Raw genomic sequence first — 13334 nt, forward strand, 5'->3', positions numbered from 1 at the left:
TAATATAATTATTAATATATATATAATATATATAAACATATTTATTAATATATAATAATTCATGTAATCATTAATAATTTAATAATTTATAAATATTCTATATATATATTTTATAATCAAAAAATAGTTTATTCTTATTGGTCAATTTTATTATTAACAATTTTGTAACTTATTTTGTTCTTCAATTTAAATTTATTGATCTTAATCGAAGTCAGAATCTAACTCTTTGGAATATGGACGTTGAAAAGTATTCATTAGAAAAAATAATAATAATAAACAATATAATAATAATAAATAAAAATAATAAACAATGAATTGAAACATAATTATCTATCAAAGAAACTTTCGAATGTCGTGATTTATGTATATTCTATGTATTTTCTATGTACATATATATATATTGTCTGTGATTTGACACAAATTACAATTTTACTATTTCCAATATGAATATATCAGTTTTAAGCATATATTATTAACATTCTTTAGTTATATATCCTATTTGGCAGTACGTATCACCATTCACATCGTTTATAAATAATTTTCACTGTTTTTCATTGTATTTTTTATTCCAAAACTATAAGTAAAATTGTTGTTCAAAATTTTCAATGTATGCCAAGATGAAATATAATATTTTCATTTTTCCTATTTTCTTGATAATATTATTTAGATAATCGAATCTATTTTTAATTAATGATTTAATATCAAGATTTTGATAATCAATTGTTCTCATAATCGGTGTTATGATATTCGAAATTCTATATCCTATATAATCTATTCTATTTTCTATATATTTAACTTAACTTTAAAATATAAAACTTATATCTATATTTGAAACTTATATATGTTGATATCAAAAAAGAAACGGTCTGCTCTCTTTAATTCGCAATTAGCAATAGCATCTATTCATCAGCAGTAAGTTTAATGCACTCATTAAATTAAGTTTAATCCACTCAATTGATTTCTTATTTTATTATTATTGTAAAATTAATAATTGTATGATTTATTTATTAATAGAAATAATTACTAGTTATTTGTAATTTTATTATCATAATTATTTATCATAAAATATTATTAGAAAATTTGAAAACATATTAGATGTAAAAAAGTATCTTCAATTCTTATCATTTTTATCAAACCAGATAAAAGTAGGTTTAGATATCTTAGATATCTTATTCTTATAATATATTGTTTTTAATGTATGTGAAATCGTTAACTTATCTTAATTAAAACACATAATTGAATATATTACTTTACATTTATTTTACTTAATCAAATAGTGCTAAAATTTTTTTTGAATTGTATTATTCACATTTAAATTTTGATTATATTTATCAGATCAAGTCAACCAAAAATCACATATTTGGATCGATATATATTTATTGTCGGATTTTTTTTACATTTATTTCTGATATATACTAATCTTTTTATCTAGTTCGTGTCTTAGTTATAATTGTCACATGCAAATTATCTGGCGAAGATTCTTCCAAAATCTTTAAAAAATTTGCAAATGAATAAAATTTCATCAAATGAATAATACAAATCTCCAGAGATAAATTAAAAATATTCAAAATGTAAAATAGAATAATTTGGATATATTGTTTTTCAAAGAATATTACTAAATTAATGAAATTATTTTTTTTATGATATATTTCATCGATTATCGCAGTCATTCTATCAAGATTATTTATAGTTTGGACGTTAGAATAAGAATTCAATCTTCCTAACTATTATGAGGAATTCGATTAAGATTCATTCAAAAGAAAGATTTCTAATGTAATATTATTTATTATATATATATTTCTGATAATATTATTTCTTATAAGATAATAGTATTTGTTAATTGATTTAATAACCTAATTAATATTCATTTTTCTTTAAATACATCAAAATAAATAATAAAAAAATTCGAATTCAACAAAATATAATTAAATAAATAAAGAAATGAATAGCTAATCATTCCTCAATCAAGAAGCATCTTTGCTTATATGATGAAAATGTAGAAATTATATGAAAGTATTAAAAAAGGAAATTTTTTTGTTTAATCATATGTTATCATATATATAATTCATATAATTGGAAAAAAGAAAATAAAATGAAAAACATATGTTTTTAATTTAAAAAATAATAAATTTTCATTCGATTACTGCTAGAGAATAATATCATTCATCAAATTTCCAAATCACAAATTTATGGTTGATTACATTATATATATAAATGTTGAAATATAAAATTAAAAAAAATATTTTGAATATGGCACAAATGTGCGTGAACTGTTATTAATATGTTTATATTATGAGTTTTAAATGAACTAATGAAAAATAAGTGAATATTTTATTTTTACTTTTTGAACAGATTGACAACTTTATTACAGTTTATTCTAACTGTATTCTGAATTGTATTATTATTTAATTGTATCCGATCTATATTTTATTTTATTCTAACTAAATGATGTGATCTAAAAAACTATCAAACACTTTAGTTTTTCCTTTAATCATTATTTTTCATAAAAATGCAATATAAAAAGGGGTTAAAGGAACTTATAGTAGCGTTGAATGATTATTTCGAGAAATGGGTACCCATCTCTCGAAATAGTCATTATATATATATATTGTATATGTATATATGGTAATTGTATATATGGATACTCATAAAGTATATTGTTTATAGAATGCAATTCTTTCTTTATTTTAAAGATTAGACTTTGCGTGTCGAATTTTATTATTAGAATTTATTATTAAAAGTGGAATAATAAATTAGTTGTATATAATTGTATATAATTATATATAATTTGTTACTGAGGTTTTATGCTATTTTTACAGTCAACGCCATCTAAAATTTTAATTACACTTAATCTTATATACGTATAATCTATCAAAATATAAAGATATTTATACATAAAAAATGGTAATTCGAAAATTAACAGTCTTTTAATATGTCGATATGTGCAAATAATAGATATAGGACTAATAAAAGTATAGTCATAAATAATATAAAGTTGAATTTCTCTATTTAAAGAGATTGGAATTTATTACATAAGATTTACTTTTCTTTTAGTTTTATAAATTGTTCCTCTACAAATTCATGGAAAGTATTTAAAATTCGAAATTTGGTTTTTGTAATTATTATTATATCATATGATGTTTTTATTTCAACTTGTATGATTTCTAGTCATTTTATTTTTAAAAATATTTTATATTATTTTTGGCAGTTATTTATTGTGTATCATTTTATTTTTAAAATTACTTTGTATTCAAAATTATTTATTCCATATCCTAATAATATTTATTAATCTTCAATGAAAATATTAAATTTTCGAGACTTTATATTCAATGATAAATAATAAAATACATTTAATATATTACCCGAATAAATAAAATTAAATTATGAAACATTAAGAAAATAGTAAATTTTCGATAGTTATTTCATGTTTTACAATTTTTTCCAAATTCCGTTTTCTGTTTCTTTTGAATAAATGGAACGATTTCTTTGAATATTAAAAATTTCTAAGTTCATATATATTTTAAAAACTATTAAAAATTAATGAATATTATTCATCGTTAAATTATTTAGCTAATAATGACTATTAACTAAGTCTTTAATTATTGATTATTATGATTTAAAATATATTAATATTAATACTTGGATCTGTATCTCAAGTATTAGATAATTTATCTACAATGTAAATAGTAAATTCTATAAAAAAATTATTTTTAAATGAAAAGAAAATATTTTACATTTTCAAAATATTTTACTTTTCNCAAAAGTATCCGTCATAATTTTGTTATTTTTGATTTTCTATTACTTTTATCGTATTTCAAAATATAAAATATCCCTGATTTTATTTACGATATGAATTATGGACTATCTTGTATAATCTAGGTTGAAAATAATACTTTTTATATAATAATATGAGTATAAAAATTAAATAATAATCACTGTTGACATTGTTAGATGGGAAAAAATATCTTTTTTAATTTTTAGACAATAGCCAAAGACAAAATTAGGATTTAGCATCTCTTTTTCATTTTTTCTTTCTTCCCAAATAAATTTAATATCATATTTGCTTTTCAATTAATTTTCTTTTTATCTAAATTATATGAAACAAATAAATTTTTGCTTTTTATAAAAAATTTATTGTTTGCGTCCGACCAACATATATATGTGTCGATATTATTCTCCTTTTCTTCATAGTTTTCTCTTATATTTCTTTTATATAATATATATATATAAGTTATATATATATAAGTTAAAAATATATTATAATTTTAATAGAAAATTAATACAAACAAAGAAACATATTATTTTGTTTTATTATTAAAAATTGTGAAATATATCATCACAACTTCTGAAAACAATTTGAAGCAATAATGAAAATGTTGAAACTCTACATAAAATGCAATTTAATGTAATATTTGTAACTTTTAAATAAAATAAGAAGTAATGAAAAATTTACACTATTTTACACTATATTTACACCTATTTTACATTATACAATGAGAAATATATTAATCAATAAAAAAATATATCACCAATTATTACATATTTTAGTTTTTGATTCATTCGAGAAATTTTATAATGAATAGATTTATGTTTAATCATTTTAATCGAATAAAATACAAAATATAGTAGAATCAACCAATAGAGCATTTATATTAGTTATTATTATAAGACAATTTTTTATTTATAAAAATTTAATTTTTATCTATTTGATGCTTCAGATTTTACAAGTATAAATGAATATATAAGTATGTAAGTAAATAATAGATCTTTTCTTTCATTACAAAACAATTCACATTCACAAACAAAAATAGAAACTATATTCAAAAATATTGTATCAAAAGAAAAAATAATTTATTAAAAATCTATTTCTTCATGGATTGAACTTAAATGTTTTAAATTTGATATCGAGCTTGAGCATTATATGAATGCTTTCCATTTTCCGTTTTATTTTGGATTTTTCAAATGCCCAAACAAAAATTTGACATATTTTAAATTCATTATAATTCATATTCATTTTTTATATATTTGTTACTGAATAATCTCTCAGGGATAATACTACTATTATTAAATAGATCGGAACTTCGATATATCATATCAAATTTTCGGCAAATTAATGATCCAATTCGAATTTTTATAAAAGATATATAAACTGGACTATTGCAGCTTGTTTGTTTGAAAGATTTACAAAGTCATTTACAATATCTTTTAATGCAGCAGATTGTGTAATATCTCAAATATTTTCTCATTTATCTCAAATATTTTCAAGTCGTCGGAGTTAGTCATATCAATGATCGCCGCCTTTCTAATCTTCAGATATATTTTTTTCAAAAATTTGATCATTAGAATATAACTGAATGTTTTTGAATTACATTACATTTGACTATGACCTTAATAAATATATAATATTTATTTCATAAAGATTTTCATAAAAATTTTATTTATTGTAATAAATATTAAACATTGTATGACATAATTTTTAATATCACAATTTTCTAATATATTTTCCATATTTTTCTTTTTATATTCTTCATACCAGATATGTGTCGGGGATTTAATCGATGCACCTTATAAATTGAAGATAAGATATATTGAATAAGCTGTTGTATGTTCATATTCGCAGTAAACATTGGATCAATGTTATGAGTGATAAGATATTGCTAAGTCGTCTTATTACAAAATATAAAATTTTACTTATTTTTTTCTCATTTTTGGATTAATTAACATAATATAAAGTAGTGTTATTCATTTCTTTATGAATCACTTCTCTGAAAATTAAAAAACAAACATAAAATAACGAAATAAATAACGAATTAAATTATATTTATTATATATATTTTTTAAGATTAAAAATTGTCTGATGCTGGATGCCGCTGGATTGGAAGTTCAATACGACTTCCCGTTCTTAATGATTACGTTGACTTTCTTTTCAGGCTGGATCAGGAACGTACTAGCAGTTCGCTGATACTGAAATGAATCCTTTCTTGATAACAAATTTTTGATTGCTATTCATAATTGTTCACTGACAACTGAATCGAGCTCATTTTAAATATTTACTCTTTAACTATATCCGGCTCAAAGGATCAAATATTAAAGTCGAAAATGATGAACGACTTTGAATATTGCATAAATGAGGTGTCTAAACTGATGTTACTGCTCAAAAGAACACCTACTACTGTAGGATTATATATTCATTTATATTGTGAGATCTGAATGAACGAATAATAGTACTTTGATTCTTTATAATTAACTGTAATGATTCTAATTATTTTGATGTGCACTATATCGTCGTCGAATTCTATCTGTTCTCGTTTCTATTTCTATATCAACTCTATTGCAAGACTGTCGCCATCCTTGATTTTTTCTCCAATCCTTGCCTTTTGGAAAAATGCACATAGAAAGGGAGATGGAGGGACCATTGATCGTGCTGAAGAATGGCCTCGAAGGATGGGCCTTCGCGGGATCGCGTTGAAGAGCGTGGGACTTAAGACCTTCCTGCTCGCTGCCACAGTAGTTCATTGTATGGCGTGCAAATGTGGCTCGTAAAATGGCCGTTACTGTGATACTTTTGTCTAAATTAGAGATCTGGAAAACATTAGAAAAATCATGCCTCATAAATTATTGTCAGGCTATTGTCGTACTGTTGAAAATACAGGCCAAGTTACTTGAACGCTTCACAAGCCCTATCTTTAATAGAAAGTATTGAAATATTTTAAAAGATTATCTAAAAATCTTTAAGATCTATACGTGCAAAATTAAAAGAATTTCAAAAAAAAAAAAAAATAATCTAAAAAATTTATCAATGTTGTATCTCCATAACAAAATAATATATAATAATGATTTTCTATTTTTCGAAAATATTGTCATTGGATCCTTTTAAAGACATTTTATATTCCAATAAAACTATAAATATTAAGCAGTTGTTTATTTTCACAAACATTTTCACACATATCATATATCATATGTCGGTATTTCTAGATATTTGTTTTTAAAAACATTCGAATATAATAGAAATCAATCTGTTTAAATATTTTATTTTCTAATATAGATATTTGATCTTTTTCCCAATTTTACCTCATAAAATGATTTGAACATGTTAGAAACTAGAAGATCGATAAGAAAAATGCAGTGTTTGCAGTTTAAATTTTAAGTTTTAAATGTATTGATTTAATCTTAATTAATGATGAATTTTAACTAAATGCAGTTTATTTGGTTTAAATAGTTTTATGGAATGTTTGTTTAATACATAAATAATTCTATTTTTATCAATTTTAATTAAAAATTAGTTAATAAATAGGTTTCTAATGATAACACTTATTTCGTAATGAAGAAAATAATATTCTTATTGTATTGTTGTCTTGTAGTATTGTTGTCAACAGAAATCGGCATATAAAATTATTATAAAATAGAATTTGAAGAATTTTGAAAATATGAAAATTTTGAAATTATAAAAATTATGAATGTTTGAAATTTGAGGATGTCATGACTATCGAAATTTTGGAAAATATAGAAAATTAAAAATGTTGATTTTTTAATATGAATAAAATTTTGAAGTTAGATTGAAAATATTTAAATGTTTTTAATAAAATTAATATAGGATTATAAGATTTTTCCCATAATATATATGTATATATAAGTTTACAAATATTTTCTACATTCCACATTTTCTGTTCTGTCAATTATAATCTTCAAATTCTGTTATTTTATTTTATAATTCTATCATTACTATGTATCCTCATTTAAATCGTATTAATTCTTAATTTTTCAATAATCTAATACATAGCTGCAAATATGTAACTTTTTTTTTATATTTCTTTACATTAAAGAGTCATCATTCATTAAAATTAAAATTATCGATTAATGATAAGCTTTATTAAACTTTATAAGAAAAAATATTTTCATTTTAGATTTTTTAATATAGCATCATCATTGATAACATTATGGAGATATCTCAAAAAATAGTTCAAGAAAAATTCAGTAAAAAAGAAATGACAAGATATTAGAATAGTTTTAATGTGAAATCAAATTACAAGTATAATATTATTTGGAGGAATGTAATTCTAATTTTGTATTTGGATCTCGGAGGTTTATATGGATAGTTCCTTTATCTTTATTTTAATGAAAGTAAAGAATATACAGCTTTATCGATTAAGTATAAACATTTTAATTTATTTTATGTTAACTGACTGAATAACATTTTATAATTTTAGAAAATTAGAAACAATCAGAAATATTTTTTAATTAACAGTTTAATTAACAATTTTAAAAATATTTAAAAAATTCTTTTTATTCTATTCTTTTATTTCTTTCAAATTAATAAATTAATAACAAATAGATTAAGTTATAATAAAAATTTTCAATGTGCATAAATTATTTGAAGTAATAGCAATATCTATCGTAAAATAATTATTATCTATAGAATTATATAAAAAAATTTTAAAAGATATTAAAATATTAAAATATTATTAAACTATTAAAATATTAAATATTAATATTAAAATATAATTAATAATATCTAATAATTTGTTTATTAAGTAATTATCATAATTTTGAGTTTAAAAAAATTATTTTGCAAATAAAATAATAATTGATAAATATTTAAAAAAGACAATTAATAATACTTATTAAAAATTAGAAAAGAATTTAAAAAAATTTTTAAATATTTACAAATTCTGTACATTATTTTCATTTCATGTATATACTTCAATTATGATTCCAATTATATTTAACATAAAAAAACTATAATAATCATAATAAATAGTTATTATAAATAGTTATTTGCTAATTCATTGAAATTAATCTTGCATTAATTATGTGCTAATTGATTTCAAGAGTGATCATTTATTCGATAAAATGAAATTTATTCTTTTTCCTTGAATTATTTTATCTGTTTGATAATAATTATTCATGACAAAAATAAAATTACATATCATAATGTCATAAAAAATTATAATATGAAAGAAATTTAATAATAAAGAATTAAAAAACACAATTTTGAATATCGTCATTAAATCATATAATAAATATTGATTTCAAACAATACGTTCATCATTGATCATCAGATATTCAGTATTTGAAAGACGCAATGAACAAAAAAAATAGGAAATTGTGCAAAAAATATCGGTATCTCATTTTTTTGTTAAAAAAAGCAGAAAAAAGGATATTTGAAAATAATATATGATTTACGCGATATACAAGTATTCTATTATTTCACAAAAATAAAATTATTAAATGAAGTTTTGTTAATTGCTTTGTCAGAAGATTTTGATCGAAGTATAATATTGAATGCTAAAATTTCTAAAACAATCATGAAATCTATGAAATTTTTTGACAAAAATTCTGTTATTAAAATATCATTGAATAATTTTAGAATATAATTAGATCAATATTAATTTTATTTAAGGGTTCTAATAGAAAATGGGTATATATTACATATGTTACATTCTGTTTTTTATGTCAGTATATATCAAAGAAGTATGTAATAATAAAATTTAAATTAAATAATATCATAAATCAACTGATGTATTTTCAGTTCATGTTTTAGGATTAGCTAGTACGTTGAATATCACAGCTAGAGGCCAGATTATGGTGTTATAGAACTTACAAAGCAAAGTGGCTCCTTCGCTTCCTATTGATGCTTCTTCAAATATTTTCTCACTAGATAAATTTCAACTCCCTTTCATTTTTTTTTTTTTATAATTAATTGTCATATAATTTCTCCAATGATATTGTTATAAATTTAATATTTGAAGTTTCGCTCTTGATTTGCAGAATCATATTTATGAATGGGTGCGAGATCACAGAATACATCACAAATTCACAGATATTTATGTGGATCCGTATAACGTCGAGGATTTTTTTCCCATATAAATTGTCTACTAGTCCAAAAGCATGTAATTACAAATAACAAAAGTGCTATTCTTGACATGAGCGAACTGGAAAAGGACCTCATTGTCGTTTTTCAAAGAAGATAAAATATAATTTTGTTTTTAGCCCAATATTTTAATTTTTTTCCCAAATAAATTATTTTTATTTAATTATTTATTTAATTATTTTTTAACTAACATTCCATTTAATATGATTCAATCGAAAATTTTGATAATTTAAATTAAATTTATTTATAAAATTGGTTGAGGTTTTAGAGAAGAAATTTTAAACAAAGAAATTAAATTAATCAATGTTTGCTTGAAATAAAAATAAATAAAGAAAATCAATTCTAATGAAAATTAGGATTAGCTAATTTCTTTGAAATTTTAATAAAAATAGTAATGGAATAGTAATAGAAATTGTACATATTGTTGGAATATGTAATTATATTTTTTTCTGATGAAATCACAAGTAATAAATATTATTTAAAATAATTTATTTTTAAAATAATTTAAATTTAAAGTAAATATTTAGAATAAAGTAAAAGTATAAATTTAGTTCATATAAATTATATGAATTAATATTTATTTTGATAATAACTAATATTGATATCATTATAAGAAAATTATAAGAATAATCAGTATAAAAAAAATTAAATTTAGAAAAAAAAATTGAAAATTTGTTACTAATAATATATGATTGAGAATTCAATTCAAGCAAATTTTTTTAAATTTATTAGAAACCGAATTTATTATAATTCTTGTAATTAAACCGGATAGAAATACTATAAAATGTTAAAAATTTGATTCGATAAATTTTAAATATTTTTCTGGATCATTTTTAGATGATATTATTTGTTAGTTCTATTCGTATGCATCGTGATTCTGGTGTTATTATTATTTTTGGTATTACTATTTCTGAAATGAACAATTCATAAATTCTTGGTACTCCAATCTATCAAGATATGTCTTGAGTCTGAACGCAATATTGTTGGTGAATTCTAATGCTCATATATGGGCATGAAACTATGATATATAAGAAATTATATTTATATATTTCCATTTCCTTAGAAGCATAACAATTACGTTATAATACTTACTTTTAGTTTAATTAATTTCTTCAAAATTCTAATTGAATATTACATTTTCATTTTTTTTGATACGATATTGATAAAAATTCGACTTTTTCATTGTTCCATGCTTTCTTTAATAATTATAAATATTACATTAAATTTCATCTTATATAACACGATTTTTCACTTCGGTTTCTTTTTCATATATCAAAAATTGTAATAACACATTAAATAATATTTTATAATTTTTATACATAAATATAAAATAATTTATCTTTTTTTAATTTTATTTTGAAATTATAATATGTTGCGTTGACAAAATAAATTGAAGATTTAAATATAGATAAATAGATGAAATATATAATAAATTTTTCATGAAAAGCAAATATTTATTCGTATCATATCCATATAAAAAAATTCAGTTGAATAAAAATTCATGAATTTCATATAAAAGGAAAATTCGACCTACCGAAAATCTAATTGTGTCCATCCTTGCTTGCAGTGAAGGAGGGCACATCATCATCATGTATTTCCATAGAACTATAAAACCGCTGAATTTGGTGGCTATAAAACCAAATTTTACCATCACTTTCATCGATTACTGTGTTTTATTGGGACAAGTATGTGATTTAAAAACTGTCCCTGACGAAATAATTGTTAAACGAATAGCTAGAACAGGAAATGGATCGAGGTATTGATATTATGATTATTAATAAATTTTAAAATAAAATAAACAAAAATTAAAGACTTATAAGTTACTAATAGTTATTTATATAATAATAAATAATTCATTAATTTTTGCAATATATTATGAATCGAAAAAATATAGAAATTTTTAGTATTTGAAAAAATTTTTCTATTCATTCAAAATAATTAATAAATTTCTAGTATTAAAACTATATATAAAACATGACCACCAAAACAAAAATTAGAAAGAATATAAAAAATAAATATTTTAAGTATCTAAAATCAAAAGTTAAAAAAAATTCATCTAAGAGAATTGATCAAATAAATTACTTTCTTTATCAATATTTCTAAAATGATTCATTGTCACTTGCATAATTTTCAAATCTAAATTTTAATTTGTAGCTACAATAAAAATGAAATCTTTTATCATCATGAAGATATGAAGTGAGGCTGGGGAGATAAAGATATGAAACCTCATGAAATCGAAGAAACAAGAATTTTTAATAAAAAGGATTAAATGTTTAAAGCAATTAATATTTATCATGAATATCATTAATAGTTTGTAATTTCTTTTTTATACTTATATGAAGGGTCAGGTAAAATTATTTAAATTGTCCAATTAATACAATACAATATCTGTTATTTCTTTCATTTCTGAGTTTTACTATCGCTACTGTTTTTCATATTTTTCCAACCACATCCTTAATTGTGACTTTATATAATAAATATTATTTTTAAATATAAGAATTTGAAATAAAGAAATAAGATATTTACATAATTTATATTTACAATGAGAATACAACACTAAAAATCTTAATCAATGTATTTTATAATAATTAAAACTTCTTGACGTATATATGTTTTTGGAAATGATTTTAATTTAAAGAAGATTGAAAAATGAATATATTGTATTTTTAAAAAAATAACTTTGTTTCTTTAAGAAAATCACAAATACGTAAAACAATAACATTCATAATAGATCAATGCATAAAAAAATGATCAGTATTTGTAATTTTAAAAATTATTGAAACAAGATTTCTTAAAAAACAATATTTATTATGCAATTAATGATTGATATAGTTCCTTATATAGATAACGATCAGATACTTCGTATTTTTTAAATTGTTACTATAAATGTTATATTTATAAATAATCATGAATAATGGAAAATATATATGTAAAAATATATGTATATATATATGTATAAGAATGAAAAAATATAATTGATTATATTATATCTTAGAATTCATAGTTATTGATTTATCTTAGAACAAAATTCTCTGAAGATCGGAACGATTCATTTAAAATTATTGAATATATTTGCCAAAATAATTGCAAAAAATTATACAATTTTCATATTTGAATTTAGAAATTCAAATTTTTATGATTTTTTCAGAGATCTCAACAAAAATGTTATCTGAAGGAATAAAATTAAAGCAATGAATGGCTGTAAGTAATCCTGACATAAATTGAATAGAAATTTGTGGATACGAAAAGTTATTTTGTTAATTAATATAAAAAAACTTGATAAAAATGAAATTCACAAAAAATTAAAGTATAATGAAATTACACAAACTAAATATAAAAATTTAAAATCTATGTCAAAAAGCATAAAAAACAATTCTATATGAACGTGAAAGTGTAACTGTATATTGATTATTAATGTAAATATGCAAAATATGAAAATTTTATGAATAAATGTTAGATAATA

At 20.4% G+C, this 13334-nt stretch overlaps 1 pseudogene; it reads left to right on the forward strand.

Annotated features, from left to right (window-relative positions):
• The first annotated feature begins 7937 nt into the window (after positions 1–7937).
• On the forward strand, positions 7938–12140 carry LOC116186064 (annotated as a pseudogene).
• The last annotated feature ends 1194 nt before the right edge of the window (positions 12141–13334 follow it).

The sequence above is a fragment of the Apis dorsata genome, unplaced genomic scaffold (assembly GCF_000469605.1).
Source record: "Apis dorsata unplaced genomic scaffold, Apis dorsata 1.3 scaffold_401, whole genome shotgun sequence".
NCBI classification, from domain to species: domain Eukaryota; kingdom Metazoa; phylum Arthropoda; class Insecta; order Hymenoptera; family Apidae; genus Apis; species Apis dorsata.